This window comes from Balearica regulorum, chromosome 8, assembly GCF_011004875.1.
Source record: "Balearica regulorum gibbericeps isolate bBalReg1 chromosome 8, bBalReg1.pri, whole genome shotgun sequence".
Lineage (NCBI taxonomy): Eukaryota > Metazoa > Chordata > Aves > Gruiformes > Gruidae > Balearica > Balearica regulorum.
Window position 1 is genome coordinate 15,018,971 of NC_046191.1, and position 21,205 is coordinate 15,040,175.

The following is a 21,205-nucleotide window of genomic DNA, read 5'->3' on the forward strand; positions in this document are numbered from 1 at the left end:
TTCTTCTGTTATCAATCCCAGAAAGATGTCAGGCTGTGGTATGGCTGTAATATCCTTTAGGGCAGCATTGTTTGTTTTTTACATCCATTCAAACACTAATAAGATGAGGAAATGCATAATTAATAATAGTACGAGCAGGGGTGCCAAAGGCCATGACTTGCCTTTGTGATGCATTGTGTTACATATCTGAGCTGCTCTGCTAGTTCAAATACCTTACACAATGTTAACCTTATCTGCCAGCAAGCCTCTGTTACTATTTGAAGTAGGAGTGGGTAGCAGTAATTTCTGAGATGTGTGTGATTCCATAGTGTTTGGTTACACTTGGGAAAAAATGAAATTTCAAATACATATAAGTATAAAATGTACATTAAAGCAGTACAGGTTTAAAATACCAGTTTTCCTTCTAGGTCAGTGGGAGTCTCTGGTTTACTGCTACATTAGCTTTTACAAAATTGTTTGGCATTTATATCTTTTTATTTTACAAGTTTACTCTGAAAGAAGCTGGTGAAACAAAACATAAGTCTACCCTCCCCCGAAAGTCACTTTTATGTTTCTCCTCTTTTAACATGGCAAAGTGGTTGTAAAATGTACTCTTGATTCTTACATAAAACAGCATGTAAGTAGGATAGGTATGGGAAGTGGGCCCCTTTCTCAAGGTTTTATAGACCGCACAGGACCTCAAACAGGAACACTGATGCTAAATGTAGATTTTATAATTTTTATTAAGGATTTGCACAGGGTGCTTCTATGTATTAAGAAATAAAACAGAAAGAAAGAGAGCAGATACTTCTAAGAAACTGTTAAGTCAAGGAGAACAATTTCTTAATAATCAAGATGACAAAATTAAGTTCAGTTGTGATACAATTCAAGAAGAAATGAGTGACTTCAGAATAGCTATTGAGATTCCTGTGAAACCTAACAGGGAACTGGATTGCTGCTATGGGAAGAATAGGACAGACCATATAATTCGACATCTGGAATCCAGGAAGACCCCCAGTCGAGGGTACTATTGAAATTCAAAACGAAAAAAGTGTGTGAGGGGGCACCCTGAAATAGTCACAATTGTGATGCATGCCTTATTTATGATTAAGGCTGATTAAAAATGCAAAAACTACATTTCATTGTAAAAAACAGTGAACTGGAAGAGGGGAAAGAAAAGGCTTTAGGATTCAATTTTGTAATTTTTAAATCCTAGGATTAAATGTGGAAAGGAATAGAGCTGCAGCATTTTGGGGATTGAGGTTTTTGTTTAAGACTGCAATTGTGTGCTCTTTTTTCCAAGGTAAGCGAATGTTAAGTACACTGAGATACTATTGCTCCGTGCTTCCATGCTAATAAGGCGTGCTTCCCACAGTGTGTGACAGAAAGGATGAATACCATGCAGCGCTAATGGTTAATTTGTAGTGGCATGTGTGTTCCTTGAATGTTTGTGAAGTTTCATGATTCACCATCACACAATTGAATCACTCCTTTTTTTTAAGATATAGTGGTATGTAATGAGATGAAGCAGTGCTGACAGGGTTTTTGAAAGATACATTGTCCTCCACAGCCTATTCACTTTATTATAATAATACCCCTTAAATTTGTTAATTTCTCACGATTTGGGGGATAGAGTGAGTCCTCATCAAATAATTTCAGTACTGACCATGGTTTAAAATGTTAATTACTGTGGAATCTGTCACAGATAGCGTCAAACCACAGTGATGCTAATCTATGTCATGGATTTGAAACTCCTTTGGGAAGCACATATTTAGACTTACTGCTGAGTGAACATGACTGCTAGGATTACAGAGGCCATGGACAGTGAAGAAAAGCAGTAATGCTCCTTCTGACTAGAAAGTAAACAATAGGGTGATTGTCTGCTTACACTTTGGGGCTAAACAGCCCAACTGCTGAGAAGCTCTAGGTAAAAAACTGCTATCAGCAAGGAGCCTTGATGTTTTCTTCATGGAGCTAGATGTTGTCAAGGATTCAGCTGAGCCACCCTAGTGAGTGTACAGGAAGCAAAACAGGATATTCTTGTATAGGCCCTGTTTTGTGTAATTATGCAACACTTGAACTCTTGTGTATATTCCAGAATGGGTAACACACCTCTGAAAGGAACAGGGAGCCATCAGCAGCAACTAGTGAGTGAAATATTCTTATGAAAAGTGCTCTTGATTGAAATCAGTGTGTTTACATTTTCATTTATCTTTGGTAAAGATTGCTCCACCTTAGTGCACCCTCAAAATTAAGAAATTATTTTCACCCAGTTTCATTTCCTGTGTTTGTTTCTTGTAACAAGCAATCTAAATAATTTCAGCTGTCTCTTAAAAAGGAACAATAAGGGAAGTGATCAGGGAAATGTCACTTCATCAAATATCCTCAGATATTTCTCAGGAATATGCTGGATTTGATGAAACACAGACAAATTCCCTGAGAGGCAGCTGAGGATCTTGCTCCATTTTAGCAGAGGCTCCTCTTGTGCCCAGTGACTCCCAGATATGTACTGGGGAGCCTGGATACTGGAAAATCCTGGCATGTGCACCAGGCTTTTGGGGCTCACTGGGTTCTTACGTGTAATACAAGGAGCCAGAAAACACTGGAAGCTCTGGCTGGGTGGGTGTGTGTGCGCACGTGTGTATCTACATAAATATACTATCTGCATAAGTACAATGCTGTTTTTATTTAAATGATCTGTTTCAATTAGAGTTCCTTTTCTTCTGTTTCTGTAAATAAAAAACACGTGTTAACTTTTTGAAGTTAAATCTCTGGTTTTAATAGCCTGAATCCTGCCATGTCCTGTTTGTACCACATAGAGTAATGAAACTACTCTTATGTGTAAGCATCACGGTTGAATATTGGAAACTAAGTTTTGTTTTCAGCAATATGTTTTAAGGGGGTCTTTTGGGTGCGGTATTTTTGGCATTTGTGTTTGTGGTGGTTTGTGGGGTTTTTTTGTGTCTGGCGATAATGTTGTCCAGAGAAAAAGCTTTGGCAAATGCAAAGTAATGGACATCCTTTTGTGGTCTGTGGATTATAGCACAAGCAGAGATTTTTCCATCCCATTATAAGAACATTCAAAAACAAATCTGTCCCTCCCAGAAACAGAAGAGAACAAAAACAGATCCTTCATTTAAATAATGGTAGTAATGGCATGAAAACAAGGAAAGTCTAATCTGTATACACAAACTCACATTCTACTGTGAGGGGAAGCTGAAGCAGTGAATGCAAACCAGGTTTCAAGAGTGTAAATGAAGGCAGAATATGGCAAATTATTTGTAATTTTTATTTTCTTAGTGTTCAGTCTAGCTGATGCCTGATAGCCTGCCTTGATCTGGGCTCAGTACAGTGTCAGTCCGTAGTGCTGAAGCCAGAGGGAAACTCAGCTTTAGTTCTCATATCCTGCTTTTGTTAGCAGTTTGCATAAGGGGGCTTTGCATCATTTTTATTAGTTTATGAGGAGAATGGCACTGTATTTAATATTTGCATTTAATGAAATGGGTAATAGTAGAATGAGCAGAACAGGCACAAAACACAAATGCATAGTTCCAGAAATGTTTTAAGGATGAGGTTTCATAGGACTATTACTTCTCCTCAATGTTTTTTAAAAGTAAATAAATATCTGCAACAGAAAAATAATAATATTCTTTTTAAAATTTAGAGTGGGGTGTCAGACAAGTGCTGGTTTCAGCACAAGGGAAGAAGTAAGACCACATGGCTGGGAACAAAGCAGAGGAGTGAGGCTGCTTCCCCAGTCAACAGCAGCAAGCTGTCAAACTGGCTCAACTGTAGTGTGAAATGTCAACATAAAGGACAATTTAGGCAAGAAATTACTAATTTTTTACTGTGTTTTTAGCTTAAAAAGTAACAGTGTTGTTAAATTAAGAAAAAAGAACAATTTTTAAAATAGTGTTTTGCAGATCCCCTAGTGAAGGTATGCAGAAGCACTCTTTTTGTGGTAACAGATAAACTGAGGCTGTTTTTTACTTTAATTTTGTTTTTTTCCCCTCTTTATAATACACTTTTTGTGCAATTTTTTTCTCTTCTATATTTGTGCTCTCTATACTCTTCTTTCAGATTTTTTCCCCTCCTTCATTTCTATCCATGATTAAGATTCAGGCAGTTCTTTCGTATTTGCTTATTCCCTGCGCTTTCACTGTAGTCATCAACTCTCAATATCTTAGTGCAAACTTTGTAGTATTTCAGAATTTTATATTTCTTGATGTTTTTGCCCCTAGATTCAAGTTATTTCATGACCCTTTCACTAAGTCTCAACTTCTTGCTTATTTAATATTTTCTAAAAAAAAGTAAGCTCAAAGATGCTTAGGAGGTATGACCAAGAAAGACCAAAAATGAAAAGAAATATAAATACCACCTTTTTTTCTGCCAGAGTTTTAAAATACTCTCATGATTCTTAGGAGCCTGGCACATCATTTTTGAGTGCTTTAGATGCCATCTTCCAGGTTTCAGCAGTGCATTACTTTGAGTTTTGGTCTTCAAATATAGATGGGAATAGTTGGGGAGGGTGTCACAGTCTCTCCCAAATTTAATCCAGGGGCATAATGGGAAGCCTTCTGAACAAAATTTTAATTTCTTTTCAATCAGGCACAGCAGCCTGAGATATAGTGTAGGTTTCAGTGAAGTCTGTGTGCTAATAACTTTTTAAAAGCTTAGAAGAAGCTTACCCTCTCCCCCTCTTCTTCCCAAAGGTCTCTGGAAGAACTATCCTGGTTAGCATCCAACCCTTAAAGTCATTGTCACTTCTTGGGGTGCCTGTTCACTATCCCCAATGTTAATCCTATGTCAGCAACCTCACCTGAGTATTGCCACTGCAGGTTCCCACCAGTAGGTGTGGTGGACAAAGTACTTTCAAAAGGTTAATCAGCAGCGTTCATTAATAACTAGGTAACAGTATCCAGCCTGCAGGCTACTGGTTGTTGGCAAATCGCTCGCATGGTGCAAAGCTTGTAGTTTTTGTTCAACTGGTTGAGTGCCCTGTTGCCAGGCTTCCTGCTGGGGGAGGAGTTTGGCAGGACCACTGAGGTGTGTTGTGCAATGGCATTCATTGAACAGCTTCGCTGCTGGCACCTCAGGGACTTCCTCAGGCTTCACGTCTCCATGCTGAACTTGCTCGCAGGAATTCAGTATTTTAAGCAAGAGCAGAATAGCCTTCCTCAGGATCCTGATTAGCTCTTGGAGTGCTTCCACTTGTGCTGGTGTCCAGCTTTGCTAGACTGAAATACAGGAAAATTTGCTTGATAGTTGATAGTCTTTTGATACTTTCCAATGGCTCCCTTTAATATGATTAGAAACATGGATAAACCGTCCTATGACTCACTGAGAAAGATACATAGAAGAGATCAGCTTACAAAGGTACAAAAAAATCTACCATATGCCATTCTGCAGCAGCACAGCAAGTCTCCCGATTAACAGTGTTACTGTCACGTAACATGGGTGAATGAAGCAACACGAAGACGCAGTAAATAAGTGAAGGCTTTGCATCAGGCTAATCACTGGGTAGGCCAAATAAGGTGCTCAGCCTGGGTTAATGTGTCCTGAGATTGTGTCCTATTCCATTGCTGACTAATGTACTTTTCAGACAGAAGTTTGTACAGTAGACTTGGCCTCAGGTTTTACTGCTTTAATATATCTGTCAAAAAGGTGCCAGTTCTTCATATATCTTTGTATATTCATTGCATTTTCTAGGGTAGACAAAACATTAATTTTGTAGCTGGATTCTATATTAAGATGAAAAACAAAACAAACAAACAAAAAAATCACAAACTTTCTGTCTTTGTTTGGAAGATAACAAACCACCTCCAAAACAACAAAGAACAGAACCCTTTTTTGAGGCCACATAACTACAAAAACAATATTTGAATTAGCTCTTAGGATTTTTAGCCTTAGTGTATCAGACTTATATTTGTCAAACAGGCTTATGGCTTACTCTGAGTGATTTTAGCAACTCCAGTGGGGCTAGTTATGGTGTGAATTATTACTCAGTGTGAGTAAGATCAGAATTAAGCCCAGATACGGTCAGAAGGAAAGAGGGGTTTGTCTGATTTGTCTATGATAGATCTGCCCTGCTGCTAACTCCCTGGTCTTTCATTTAGTTTCTTTTTAGAGACTTTTGTTAAGACTTCCAAGGAGTCCTGAGAGGACAATTGAGCTTTTATGGGTTTTTTGCAGAAGCAGGGAGAAACAATCAAGTTGCTGGTTTTCTGGTAGTGTTGATTTATTTTCTGTACATCCTGCCAATATTTTTTTTATGAAATTTATTTAAAAAAAACCCCAAAACTAAAAACCAAAACCAAACAACCAAGTAATATAAGTTGGGCTTTGAGGGAGCAAGAAGGGGAGCTTTGAGGTTAATCTGCAGATAAGGATTTCCCAAGTATACAACAACATTATGATCAGCCCTTACAGCAGGGAGGGTTATAGCTTCTGTTTTCTGAGAGAACAGATTTCCATCTGAGCTTGTCCATGTTCAGAAAGGCTTAGTAACTAAAGAAATCAGACAGTTTCTCACAAGATGCTACAAAAATGAAACAAACCAGTTTAGACTCTGAAGTTAGTGGGCCACTTGCTGGGCTTAGTGGTGCAAAATGACTCATCTGACTAGGCAGTCTCAGGGTCTGGCTTCCCCTCTGCACAGGGAAAGGAGCCGGGCCAACCCCCCACCGCCCCTGGCTGCGCCTATGGGTGACTCCCTGGACCAGTGTATGGCATGCTGAGGCCTTCCTAACTCACCCCGCCCTCGGAGGAAGCGCCAGTTCTGGCTATGGGAATAACTTCATTTTGCTAGGAACTGTCTCTTATTCTCTCACCTTTTCTAGCACTTGTATTAAGCAGCTACAGCAAACCAGGGTATCTGTGTGTGCTGCAAGATGGCCAAAAGAATTTACAGCCTTCGAAGCCGATGGGACTAAGTTTCCTCAGGATCATGCCCTTAGTTAGCGTCCTGCAGCAAAAAGGCCTAGAGTTTAGTAAGGAAACTCTCTCAGGGATTTATAGTATTGATGACTGTAACCAAGCCTGGCAGCCCTTGGATCTTACAGCTCTCTCTGGGCCTAATCAAAGGCCATTGACGTAAACTAAAACATTTGACTTCAGAGAGCTGTGGATCAAACTCTGCATCTACACTGACTGAGTTTACCCTCCCCTCAGACACAACCTCACTTTAAATTCTTTTCTTCTGACAGGCCTGTAGCCTCATTCCTCTCTCTTAAGCTGGGAGGGCATTTCACGGCTCTCTAGGATGCCCAGAAGTGACTTTTCCTTTCTCACGGTGCAGTTTCACATTATATCTAATTCAGTGTAACTGCTGGTTGACACCAAAAAGTCCCTGATGTCAGGTTTCCTGATCATATGATCTTGGCAGGATGACTTGACAGAAAATTAACCCAATCTAACATGCCCCCCCCCCCCCCCCCAAAAAAAAAAAAGAAGCAGCCACTATCCTTTGAGCAGTTTTCCACATTTGCCATGGATTAGTGTAATGTGACTCTGTGCCATGAGTCTCAAAAACTCTGCCAGGAGCATTACATAAAAGCAAAGTTAATTTGGATTAAGGCAGAGAACCCAGACAAAGAAAACATTAAGAAGAATTCAAATGAAAATGATATGAAAAGTATTATTACCAGCATACACAGCCTGGTCCAGAAGTATTAATTAGATACTGATCCAAAGATAATGGTTGAGATGGATATTATGAGTGTGAAAACTATACTTAATGTATGTTAATATACTTAGTATGATTGTCCTCTTTCTTTTTTTTATTTTTTTTCTCAACCCAGTTAGCTGTCAGTCAGCCTTTAGCATCTTGTTGAAAGGAGCTTGTTCTTGACTTTCAGCCAAGTGTTCCTGGGCCACTGCAGATATAATGTCACATCAAACAGGTGAATGTGTTTCCATTCTTTCCTTTCTCCTACAGACCTTGGCGTTTACTTTCAAGCCCAGTTGTTCTGTCTTTGTTAGCAAGCTGTCGTTTACTGCATTCTTTTGCCCAGACATTGATGCATAAATAACTTCAGATTTACATGATTAGCTAAATTTTTTCACTTCAGATATAAACTCATTTTAATTTTTTTCTTCTAATTTAGATGGTGTAAATGTCATCTTACTCACATATTATTCCCATTTCAAAGTATAACCTTGAACCTCACTTAAAGGCCTGGACTCTTTTACTTTGAGTATGCATGTTTTGAAAATAAAAACTCATAAAAGAACTACAATATCTATTATTAACTTCTAACTTTCAGTACTTTCAACATGTCTTCATACCCCTATTGGGAGTCTAAGCAAATGTTCTCAGTTTCCCTTGAAACAGTAATGAGGAATTCTCCCTATGTGTCCTCTCTTCTCCATGGTTTGAAAATTAAAGTTCTGTCTTTAGCTATAAGATGTGCAGCATATCTTTCTGAAGGATAAAGTTCATATCAGATTCAAGCTACCCAACTGTTTCAGAGCTCTGCTTTTGTGTCAGGTTTTTGGATTTCATGAGGGTGGAAGCAGACTTGCATATGAAAATTCATAGTAATTGTACCTTTTAGTGATACTCATTAGCAGAGGTATTCTTTATTTTTCAGTCGTCTGATTTACTTTTTTTTTTAATTTGGGAATGTGTTCAAATTCTTATTGCAAAATCACTCTGAAAAAACAGGAGGTTACTTAGAACAGAACAAATGGAGGAACAGTTATTTTTTAAAGTTGGAGGTGAAACAATTACCCCTATACAGCTCATGAGCATCCTTACTGAAATATGTTTGAAGTTCAGCTTTCTTTCAGTGAAATATCTTTTACACTTGCTAGATAGTTTTCTAGTGGTTGCTTGTTCTGCTCTGACGTAAATTAAATGTGAGATGTAAATTAAGTTGTGCAGGTATTGGCACTAGCAGCTCCTTTGCTCACAGTGACTTCATGAAAAGATTCACAGGTGATGAGAGATAACTGCAGTTTCCAAAATCACCAAGAACCAAGCAGGCTTTTCTTTAGCATATCTTTTTCACTTTTTACCTTCTATGTCAACTGTGACCGGCACAAGTCCTCCCATTTTCATCAGAGAAGCTAGAGGTTTAGATTGTGCAACGTAGCTCTTTATTCAAGTAAATGGAAAAATATATTGGAATATTTTCTGGTAAATTGGTTGGAAGAAGCCAAGGTCCTTGCCACTGAGATCCTTTGGAAAATTGCAGCTACACGATTTTTGTATGCTCATGGCTCTGAAATTGTCAAGTCAGCAGTGAAATATGTAACACAAGAGGTAGGAAAAGGTACCAACTCTCATGACAACAGGACTTTCCATCACTCTTCCCTGAGAGTTAGTTATTCCTTTGTCTTACTTTATGAAGTAAATCTACTACAAATAAGGATTTTCTAGCAATATACTGTTTAAAAATTATATTGGGGGACTTAGGAGATCAGAGAATCTCTAGCTGGAGTATAAAGGTGGGGAAAATGTAAAAGTATATTCTTGTCTTTATATTTCTGCTTCTGGAAATTGCTGTATCAATATAATAATCCCATTGCTTACTCCTTCAGCTAGGACCTCCACAAAGAAAAAAAGTTCAGGGAAACACCAAGGCTGGAAGGGACAGGACGAGAAACACATGCTTTGCACAGGGCCTTCTGTTTCTTCTTTCTCTTCCATTGTCATGCTCAGCAGCTCTGTCCTTACAGGTGGAAGTACAGGGATGTCTTTATACAAAAGTGGAAGTCTGCCAGAGGCTGAATTTTGCTGTACCATCAGAGAAGAAACTTGTGTAGGGCTGGCTTCAGGTGTAAGCACAATAAGCCCAGCAGCACTGTCACCATTTCACTCCCGATTGAGATTAGGACCTTTAGCTCTGACCTTGTGTTGTCTCAAGCTCCCTGTCAAGTCCCTAGCCTTTCTCTCTTCCCTCTTTCCTATTGATGTGTTTTCTCAGAAACTGGGGAGATGGGACTAAAAGTGAATAGATGCTGTTGCACAGGAGAAGCAAAAAGAGGGGGCTGGGGAGGAGGCCTCTGCTTTTCAGGAGGAAAACATCTGTGAATGAAGTGGAGGACAGAACTGCATGATTTGAGGGGGTTGAGGAAGACATCTTCTGCTGGTAAAATGAAGATAGAGGAGAGGCCTTACCGTATATAACCCTCAGACTCCCTAGGACACCTTTAACCAGTTTGGCCCAATCACACTGTGTGCACATAGTGATCTTTCCAAGATCATAGCACCTCAAAAATCCCAGTGGTCCTTCCATGCCAACACCACCCACTTGAATTTTTGGCTACATCACTGAGGAAAAACTTGAAATGAGGACTTTCCTGTCACATGCAATGTAGGCCAAAACATGCCATCTCATAAAATCCAAAATATCTCTATCAAAATATAGACTTGCATGTTCTGTGGGCTATGGCCCTGGTCTTGGGCAACTTATGACCTAGGGTTCAGCTTTATGTTCTGCCAAATTCAGTTTGAAAACTCTAGTCAGAGTAGAGCATACCCAGCAGACTATACTTAGTCTCAAAACAATCATTTTAATACTATTTTGTTTTTGTAAATCTTTGAAAGGCTTTTTATGAACTCAAAGCAGGGCAACAAGAAGTTTCAAAACCAGTGTTGCTGCAAATAGGATTTTCTGTCTTCCCATCAATTCTAATTATGTGGCTTCTCTCAAAACAGGTGCTTTCCTTCTCGGAACCCATGTTAGTGGCTAAAGACATGGAAACTGAGTTTCCAAAACAGCCACTTCTATTGCTGAAAAACTCAGATTCACTTGCAGTAATTTCCACTTGATACTAAATATCCCCTGAATATTTCATAATATAAATAAGGAAAGCAGGTATCTTGCATGCTAAAAGCTTTTCTGTGACTCCTTATTTACAGGGATATGGAATTAATGTAACATTTTCCTTTCTCAGAAATAAAATCTTAAGCTAGAAGATTAGCAAGTTGCCTTGATTTTTTTTTTTCTTATTTTTATAGGAAAGAATTCTTCGGACTCATTCAGTGTAAATTTCACTGTTAAGTGCAGCTGAGAGCACATGATGAGGCTTTCCAGGGTATTTTGCTCTCCTTACCTGATTCCACTGGGTCTTTTGAATCCATGTATTGCATTCATAGCTTCTAAAAATCCTCCTTTGAACATTTGCTTTGGGTTTCCTTTTTCTTTTAATATACTAAAGTTGGGGGTTTTTTAATTACTGTTGTGTCAGTGTATATGATCAGTGAACAAAAAGCCCTATCAATTTCTCCTTTCTATTTGCAATTTGCTTCTGAGATGGTTGTTCCCAAAGCTGCTCTGAACTTTCTCCCTTAAGACAAAATTTTCTCTTCAGCTATGGAAAAGACTACTGCTGTCTTACCCAAAATGAAACAGTCCCAGAAGAAATGCTGTCTTGTATTCAGAACACTGCATTTTATCTTCTTGAGAGACAGGCATCCAGTCTCTCTTCCAGCTTCTATTCTAAAAAGATGATCTTTAGGACTTAGTCACGGGGCTGGATTTCCTATTGTCCTAAACCCTACATAGTCCTTCACATGAGTGCAAGATGGTTGTAAAATGCTACCATATCAGAATGGTTGTACCGTATTGGTCTGAATATAAGGTGAGGTTATAAAAGAATTGGGGGGGTGGAAGAAATCTTACTTGCTGTATATATGGATTGAAACGTATGGCCTGTAACCATCTCTTCTATTCTGCACGTACTCCACCCCCCACCCCCAGCAGTGCCAAATTTTAGGCAGGAGGAGGTAGGAAAAATGGAACTGAGTCTTGCACTCAGAAGGATACCATGTCTAACGCTTCTTTGCTGGGAATCAACATGCCAGGCAAGCAATCAGCAAGGCAGAAGGCAGGTAGGCTCTGGCTTCCTGTGGGCAGACTTGGTATGGTGAGGGTAGCAATGGAGCAGTGCCTAACGTTTAACTTCTGTAATAGAAATTGTTTCTCCCTCATTTTGAAAAGTGAGGGAGATTTCCTTTGTTTCTAACTACTGCAAAGGGTGCAGGCAGTACAATGGAAGGTACAAGTTTTAAGGGAAAAGGTGATCCCAGTTTCTAGGAGAATGAGCACAATAAAATCATTGTTCTATTTCTTAAAATTTATTCACACATGGTTTTTAAAAAGCAATGGTGTATCTACAGCAGAATAATGTGGGTATAATCTTTAGTAAATTCTAAAGCTGTTATGTTTAAGCTGCAGACGTATACATCTCAGTCACACTACGTTTCAGTGAAATGGACTAAGCTTTCCTCTGCTGTATGAATGGATGAAGAATACTGTGCCTTTCCTTTGTATTTAAATCTTGTCTAAAACTGTAAAGTAATACATTGAAATAAGTTATATGTATTCTTGAATCATTAAAAAAAAAAAAATCCATGTAAAAGAAACTGTCCTCTGTGGGCCTGTAAGTTTAATGCTGACATGACTCTTTTATACAGCCCATTCAAGATAGAGATACATAAAAGAAAATAGCTCCTCTTCTGTGTTGCAGATATTTGAAAAACATAATTTTAAAATAACTATAACCTTTAATCCTTGAGGAAATTTCTTTCTAACATGATATTGTTTTAAGCATTTAGACTTTTCATTAAACTGTTACAGACTAAAGTATTAAGGAAAGCTCTTGAACCCCAACCTTTCCTGTCTCCCTTGGACTGAAAATAGACCATTTCCAAAGAGTGACCATTGCCAACCTGAGCCAGAGGGCAGCATTCACCACCTTATGGTACACTGCAACACCTGATGAATCTTAGCTACTTCTTAACTCCTCTTTCTCCATACAATACCAATAAATGTATTAAAAAATGGATTGCCTCATACGGCCTATTGCAGAATTGTTAAGTGAAATAAATGACATTGCATTAGCATGCAGTTATAATACATTTGAATTTTAAACTGAACATATGCTACTTCTCTGCTTGAAACTAGCAGCTTTTACTTTCAAAAACCATGCCACAGACCATGCCATAATAATAATAATAATACTTAGTATCAAAGATGTCAAAGCTCTTTAAAGAAGATGGCATCAATATCTCAATTTGATCCATTAGATACAGATATTAAAGAGGCTTCTTACTTGAGGCTGCACAGTGATCAAAACTGATACAAGAATAGAGCTCCTGTGTCTTAGCTGTGAGCTTGATTTAGTTTCTTATTTACTACTCTGAGTATCAATTCCAAAATAAGCTTTTATTCATATGTTTGGTTTTTTGCTGCAAAGCTGTTATTCTCTTTTTCTCTCCTTTGATAATATTAAAGATCTTCTGTCTCAGCTTAGAATCAAATTCATGTAGCCAATGTAGGCTGGAGAATTCCTTGAGTACTCAGTTATTAATAACTCCAGTTTCACACTCCCCTCCCCCATAACCCTTACGTAATCATTTCTTCTAATAAAATATTTTTTATCAGATCAGAAATGTATGAAAGAATGGAAAATATTTCTTGGCTCCCAGAGACATGCAAACTATTTTATAATTTATTAATTGTTATTCAGACAGACCCACAGATAAGATAAATGTGTTTAAAATAACAAAAATGAGTAAAGAAACACTTGTCTGCTTCATTTGGCAAAGAATAAGTCTGAGTCTGTTATCAAATACCAGGAGTGAGTAGAGGAGAAAGTAAGAGGAGGTGGATGGAAAGATTATATAGAGATGGGGATACTGTGCTCTCAGCTAAGCCTGTGGAACAATGAGCTTAGCCTCAAAGCCAAATCCTGAAGTAACTTCACTGAATCCAGTGGAAATTTGGTTGCTTGCATTAGCTGGGAATCTAACATTCTCTGTGTTGACGTCAAAAGAACATCTCCAGATTTGAATGAGGATAGCTGAAAGTAAGGCTTGACCAGAATTTCATAGATGATGATGATAAGGGTTTCACTGTGTTTTGTTTCACAGCAAGTGATGAGGGAGTTTTAAATCTGCACTGGCTAAAGATCACTTTGAACCCATTTGCAGCTGACTATTGGCCACCACTTTGAAATTTAAGAGAAACCAAACATATTTTGGGAGGTTTATTTCAACCACAGATAGAAAACAATGGGGTCCCATGGCAAGCTGAGAGCCTGCTCCTTTTAAAGGAGCACATGCCACTTCAAGGAAAAAAAAAGCATGAAAGGCAGCAATGGTGTGCAAATCAAAATAACCCCTTTGTCTTTCTCACTGGATCCATGCTTGGGGAAGAATTCAGACCTGTCTTTATTGAGTCTCCAAAGGCAACTACTTTCCCTCTGGTCGAGAAAGAAATTCAGTTTTAATGGTGGTGGCAGCCTTCCACTGAATAACCTTAATTTTCATGATCAATACAGGCAGGTGGCAACAATGCTCTCTTCAAATAACTAATTGTTGAAGATTAAGAATTGATTGGGGGTTTTTTGTTTTGGTTTGGTTTTTATTAACCCCCTCCCACTGCTGCATGGGATTCAGGAGTTTTCCACCTGCTCTCAGCCACCAAACAAGCTCCTGGATTCGTTCAGCCACCTTTTTTCTGCCTCCCTCCCTCCCTGCAGCACCATTTTGGCACCATTTTTTCCCCACATCCTTCGTTTTGCTAGATAAATATAGATTCATTTCTGGCCAGGGATGTGATTGAATTTATCGTGTTTTGCTTTTTAAATGCTTGTAATGTTTGTATTTGAAATCCACTAATATTTTGTGCTTTGTGTGGTTTTGGTTTTGTGCTTCCTGCAGGTGACAGCACTCCAGGGACATCACTTCACCTGAATCTGGGCACAATGAGACCTAATCTCGGGTAAGACACCCACAAGGGATTGGAGATCCTACTGTGGCAGACTTAATTTGGTGGCTTCTTCATCACTGTTTCCTTTTATCCTTTCCTTAAAGGATTTCTGATCAAGTTGAGATGAAGGTAGACCCCTCTAAATTTTGCGTGTGCAATTTATCCCCTGGCTGACTTAACTCTGTCTTTGACAATTTTCACCACTGTTATTCAATGCAATGTTGGCTGTCAAGCCAGCAAGCTAGCTCAGGATCCAGGCTCAGATCTCAACATTGCAGCATGACATGCTGCCGCTTAAGCACTTAATTACATGTAAGGAGACAACGATCCACATTGTACCCTTTACAGAAGAACCACAAGGAAAAAATGAAGTCCTGCTGCCTTGCCAGCCAAAGGGATCTTTGCCAGCACCAGGTGGTGGGAAGCATGAGGCAAGTGAGAGGGGTGACTCCTGGCACTGCTTGTGCAGCCACGAAGACATTTTAAAAAAAATGCTGCTTTTGAGAGAGGCCAGTAGCATTTGGGATTTGGTGTCAAGGGGCTGAAAAGGGTGCCACGTGAGACTGAAAAGCCTTGCAGGAGTTCCTAATGAACCATTTTTTGTGCTCCCCGTCCTACTTGTTTTGTACTTAGCTGGCTACTGTGCTCTTGTGTCCAGGTTTTGCCAAGTGGTTATCTCCCTGCTTGCATCTGTTTATTCTGTATTCACCTCTCTGTCTGGAAGGGTGCAACCGAATATCAATGAAGCTATTGAGATTTTTCTGTCTGATTGAGCTAATCTCTCCTGGAGTTCTACCAGTGATCTAATTTAATTACCTTGTATCAAACACAGTTTTAGTGGGAAATGCAGAGGTATATGAACATTAAATTCATCCATATACATAAACATATACCGTACTTGGTTTACATCTTTTTGTGGTATCTGTACCCAACTCCTCTTTTCTAGAAATAATGGACAATTTCTAAGTCATTGGGCAGGGACAACTGGGCAGCAAATGAGTTTAGTGACAAGTGTGGGCCTTGAAGACTTTCTGAAATTTAATAGCTTCAAGTAAGCTACAGTAGTACTCTTTCCTTTGAATACTAATAACATCATGCTGTAACTTCATTTGAAAGACTTTTTTGTTCTCCTAAAAGAAGAAAACCTGTCTTGATATAGGTTTATTTGGAGAATCAAAGTATGTTATATAAATTAATTTTGTGCTACCTATTTAGGTAGGTAATGGTGTAACCAAAAATGAATTGCTAGAATCTTTATAGTGGTTGAAAATCTATATTCTGTATAGCCATTGCCTAGTTTAGAAGGTTGAGGCATTGTGATTTGCACTTCTATGTCTCTGGTTCAAATTTACAGGAGAATAATAGCAACACATTTGATGACATATCTATAGTGGGATTCTGAAGTCATGCTGCAAGGTGTTTAAGGCAGTAATAGATAAGTGTCACTTTAAAAAAGAGAAGTAAGTAATCAGTGAGGTTAATCCTTTCCAAGATTTTTGTTGTAGGTTATGTGACAAACTCTCATCTTTTTTTAACTATGGAACAAAACATTATTTGAAACAAGTATCTGTCTTCAGGAAAATGTGTCTATTATGTGTTTAAAGAGAGGTTTACTTTGTATTGCATGAAAGCTAGATATGCAAATGGAGTATTTGCTTATAAATTCTTGTGGTCATTGAAGATATTTTACCTAATTCTTTTCCTTTAAAAGAAAAGAGTATGACAAAGAGAAAGATTTTAAGCAGATGACTGGGATCCAAAGGACAGATAACGCAGCATCCAACTGCATTTATAGTAGTTTGCTTCTGTAAGTGAAATATGTTCTCTATTTAGAACAAGAATGAGAATATGAAAGATGTCGTGTCAGTGATTCTTCAGATTTTCATTCTGTTGATTAGAGTGGAAGAAAAAGTCTTTCCATACACCTGGCTCCTTTTCTCAAATTCCAGGTCTCAGTACTTTGTGTGCTCCATGGAGAGGCTGTATACAATTATGCCTTGCTAGTAAAACAAGATAAAATAATATAATCCCATTGCATTGTCATGGAGATAAACATATGATAACTTATTGTTTTAGTTGATCAGCAGGGTGGCCTAGTACAATGAATTCTCATCTCTTGGCTTTGGCTTATCTTCTAATTCCTGAGAGACACAACAAAGAAAAATAATAATAATAGCAGTAGTCTTTTTTGCTTTCACCTTATGTGAATATTGTAATAGTGGAGTCTTATGACAGAAAAGACAGTGATTGTATGTACTACCTGAACATCAATAGCATCGCATGCTGTAGTGTGACTCTATTGAAATGTTGGACTTGTGTGATAATAATTGTACAGGATAATAGAAACATGTTCAATATGCAATCACCCCTAGCCTGGTTATAACTGGTACCATACCTAAAGGTGTCCCTTCTTAAATCAAGCCTATTTGAAGTACTAAACATAAATACCATAAGTTTATTCCCTAAACAACTCACGTTTTTAGTATTTTAGTTCCTGGAATGTGCCATTCTGGCTATATCTGTCAATTATTGCAAATATGTCCACAAAAGGGACAAAGGCCATGGATCTCATCTACAAAACTTTCTTCTTCTATCCAAGGAGAGCAGTCAAATCATCAAAATATTATTTTCTCAGAAAATAAATAATAGGCAGCTTCTGCACTTTGATTTGTTAAGAGCAGTTGTCTCCTCCCTTGGTTTGAGCAATCAGAAAGCAAACACAGAGCATCTCCTGCATCTTATCTTGCTCTGCATGAAAACACTTCCCTGCTACCAGCCAGGGGTTTAGCTCAGGCCATAATGGTTAATTTTTGAAGAAACCCCCTTGTTAAAATATTCTCAGCACATAACTGATAATAAGGAATTAAGAGAGATGATACAGTCAGCTCTCCATACACTCTATTTCCCTGAGGTGCTGTGAAAGAAATGTGAATTTCACAGGTACAAAATGTATTCACCCACCTCTTTCTTGCACCCCAGAGGCAGAGTACTGCACAATCACTGTGCAAAACCCCTCAGAGCCATGCTCAGGAGGCCGTGAATGCCTGTGCTGCAGTCTCAGACTAGGGCTGTGCATCTTTATTAGCAATTCAAATTAAACACTCTAAATTTTGTGGTGGATATCGCAAGATGGGATCATTCAGAGAACTTACAGTGCACATCATAGTGGTGTCCTTCAAAGTGTTCACAGTACCAGCTTCTTTCCCTCCTCCCATCCTTCAGTTAGCAGCATAGTGGGGCTGCCTCTAGGAAGGGCTTTAAAGATCAACCTAACTGCAGTTCTTTAGGGGGGGATCTTGTGCCCTTCTGAGGCCACTGAGAAGCGACAAAAGCTATATTCCTGAGCCTATAATAGATGCAAATTGTGCAGATGAAGGAGAGGAAGCTCTAACAGCCGTTGAATGCAATCTGTGAACACTACTGTTTCATTTATAGTGATGCTACCTAGGCATTTGCACTTAAAAGGAACAATAAAGAGGTGTCAGAACAATCGCAAGGCTGCAGAATTTAAACAGCAGCAAAGACGTTTTGAGCTGTGTGAAATGTTGCCTGCAAAAGATCTGCTTTTTCCGTTAGTTTTTGTTTTTACTGAAGGCTGTTCTAGTTCTCCTTGTTTTATGACACCGAATGGTTCATTTGCCTTCAAAGACTCAAGATGCAAAGAGGGAGGGAAACAAATTAAGTCAAAACTCCAATGACTGGTGAAAACTGCACAAAGTATGTCATGGTTCTTCTTTATTTCTCTATTTAGTTTTGAGTAGCTTTGCTACGCAACTAGATGATTGATTCACTAACTTGCCAGCCAACCTCTAGCAAATAGCAGTAGAGTTACTGTAATGTTTCGGTGTTATTCTTGCTTACAGGAGAAAGGGCCAATCCTCATATGATGCAACCTTTGTTGGTATGCATGTACCATGTTGAGGATCAGAACTGCTGTTGCCTTTTCTCTTGATTTGGAGAGGGGAGTTTGGCATAGGTGAGAAATCGCACACTAAAAAATTGAAAAAAAAAATCAGTGGCTGTCAACAAATGCACAGTTACTGATTAACAAAGAATAAGGGACTTGCATTTAGTGTCCTGTTAAAAGCACAATAAGCTGTGATTGTGAGCGTGATTATCTGTGAGTGTTGCTACTTACCAGCTGCAAATGTGAAAGCTGTGTGCCTAGGAAAAAAAAAAAAAAAGGAAACAGAAGCATTTGTTGTTGTATCACAATAGGTGTGTTCAAAGTGCCCTAATCCTACTGAATAAGAGCAAATAGCCCTTGAAAGGGCATATGGGGTCTAAAAATTAATATATTCAGTTTGTACAGAAAAAATTTGATACTTAAAAAAAAGTTGGAGTAAAGCTATATGCATGTTTGGGTAAGATTGGCTTTGTAGCTACAGCAGAATAAAATGCATTATAGGACCTGTTGTCATTCTGGATCTTCTAGGCTTCCTATGGGATACTATTACCTGAATTTTATTAATATCATTCATTTGAATTCCATTAGTGTTCAGAGGCCCTAGCTGAGGGGCCTCTGAATTGTAGTAATCTAGCTGTATCCTAAAGATCTTACAGTTTAGATAAACAAGATAGACAATTAGCAGGTAAATGTCCCACAACTGAAGAAAATTCAAATTGCCTAAGACCTTGTCATATCTTAATGTTAGTTTGTTTGGGTTTTTACATCCCTCAGTAAAATGAGTGATCTGCAAGAATGAGAATGTGCTGTTCTGAGCTTTCAGAAAAGTTATAGCATAACTAATGATAGTAAAATGCTCTAAGAGCCTTCTAATTGGTATATTAGAAGTTCAAAGTGATGATGTTTTTCATACAATATGGATTTGAACTGTGTGAGTCTTTTGAATCAGTAGCTTTTAGTGAGGAATGTATTTCCCAGGGAAAAGGCAGGCGTGGGCAGCAAGAGTGTTTGTTTTAATAGTTCTGTCTGTATGTGTGTCTGTACATGTGAGTGAACAAGAGATCAGCAGGGCAAAACGTACCATAAATGCTGTAAAGTCTCATACAATTGTGTCAAGCAGTAAACCCAAATGAACTTGCAAAGTCATGCACTAGTTCAATTTTGGAAAGGAAAACCTGGCTTTGAAGCCAACTAAATCAATCCCTAGTTCAAATTAAATTTGGAGTATCCTGTGAAGCTCCAATACACAACTCCAATAACAATCAGCACTTAAGGTGCAGGCAAATAATGTTTCATTTAAAAGAAATTGAATGAGGATTACTGACAGAGAAAGTTTTTGATGCTGTTTTGTCATTAAAGTCAAATTATAGCATTATTGTCTTAATCCCATATGTCTCAATCATCTCTCACTCCTTCTGTCTCTCTTTAATGCACAAAAAGCCCTGTGCATGGTTGGTTTTGTGTCTTCATCTCATTAAAACCTTGCCATGCAAATGTATCATAAGTGTTGCCTGAAGACTTCTGTCTCATGCAAAATTTAGCTTAAACTCTACTGGCATCAAATAATTTGTTATGCACAAACCTTCTGTTTGGTTTGCTGACATTCCTTCTTAGCTGGCTCTCATGGTGATTCATTATCTTGTGATATAGATTTCCAAGTATCATCTTTGTATTGATTTTTATATCTTTAATAACCACTCCACAGAAGATGGCTCCACTTGGTGTCATTGATCGCATCAAAAATTCAAGGCTTACAGAAATACTAGAGGGCTAATTGGTAGCAGAACATTTCAGACTTAATCTTAATGCAGTCTTAATCTTCTGCACTAACCTTACTTGAAGATTTCCTTATTGAGGCTAAAGGGGAAACTAGTGAATAACTGGAAATTACCTGGTGAGAGCAGGTAAGACTATAAGGACTGCAAATGTGGAAAATGGAGATAACAAAGATTAGATCTGAAAAACAACTTTCTATTGTCTCTTCCCCTCCACCTAAGTATCCTCCTTGAAGAAGAGGCAGTACGTAATTCTCCTATTAGCTGTGTAGAAAAATGTGTGTTCACTGCATCACATACTATGCAGTGGGCCAAATGGGGTTGAGTTTCTGACTTGATTTAAAGGAAACTATTAGGTCTGACAAGTTCAAAAATGTGGCTGTAGGTCACTTTTCAAAAAGAATGGATTAAAGGTAGGTGGTTTTCATCTCTAATTTCTTATGTAAAAATTAAGGGCTCTATTCATAAGCTTAAGGCCTCAGACAGTCAAGTCTTGGCTAGGTTTGAATTTAGAATATTTGAAAATGTGGGGCCAGAACAGCAATCTGGGAGTCCTTCAGTCTGTTTAATTTGCTCTCATGTGTTGTTTAAAGCTTCTATCTCTTGTTAGGTTTTTCAGCAACGTGATCTGTCAATGACAAGGAAGTGATATGTGTGTCCATGTTTTTTCATGACTGCATTTGTGACACTTGTTCACTAAGTTATTTTCCAGGATTTTGCACTGCTGAGTTATATTCTAAAACTTCAAAACAACTGAAAATAAACCACACTGAGATACAAGGGACGGGTTTTTTTAGAAAATCCAGTGATAGACGAAGAAC

The 21,205-nt window shown here is 38.4% G+C and overlaps 1 protein-coding gene across 1 annotated transcript in view; it reads left to right on the top strand.

The window, feature by feature from the left end:
- The window catches only part of ADGRL2 (adhesion G protein-coupled receptor L2), a 394,446-nt gene that overhangs the window by 60,505 nt on the left and 312,736 nt on the right, over positions 1–21,205 (top strand). The window contains exon 2 of the mRNA XM_075759768.1: positions 14,654–14,714. The gene's annotated coding sequence lies outside the window, so the exon portion shown is untranslated. The remainder of the gene's footprint in view (positions 1–14,653; positions 14,715–21,205) is intronic.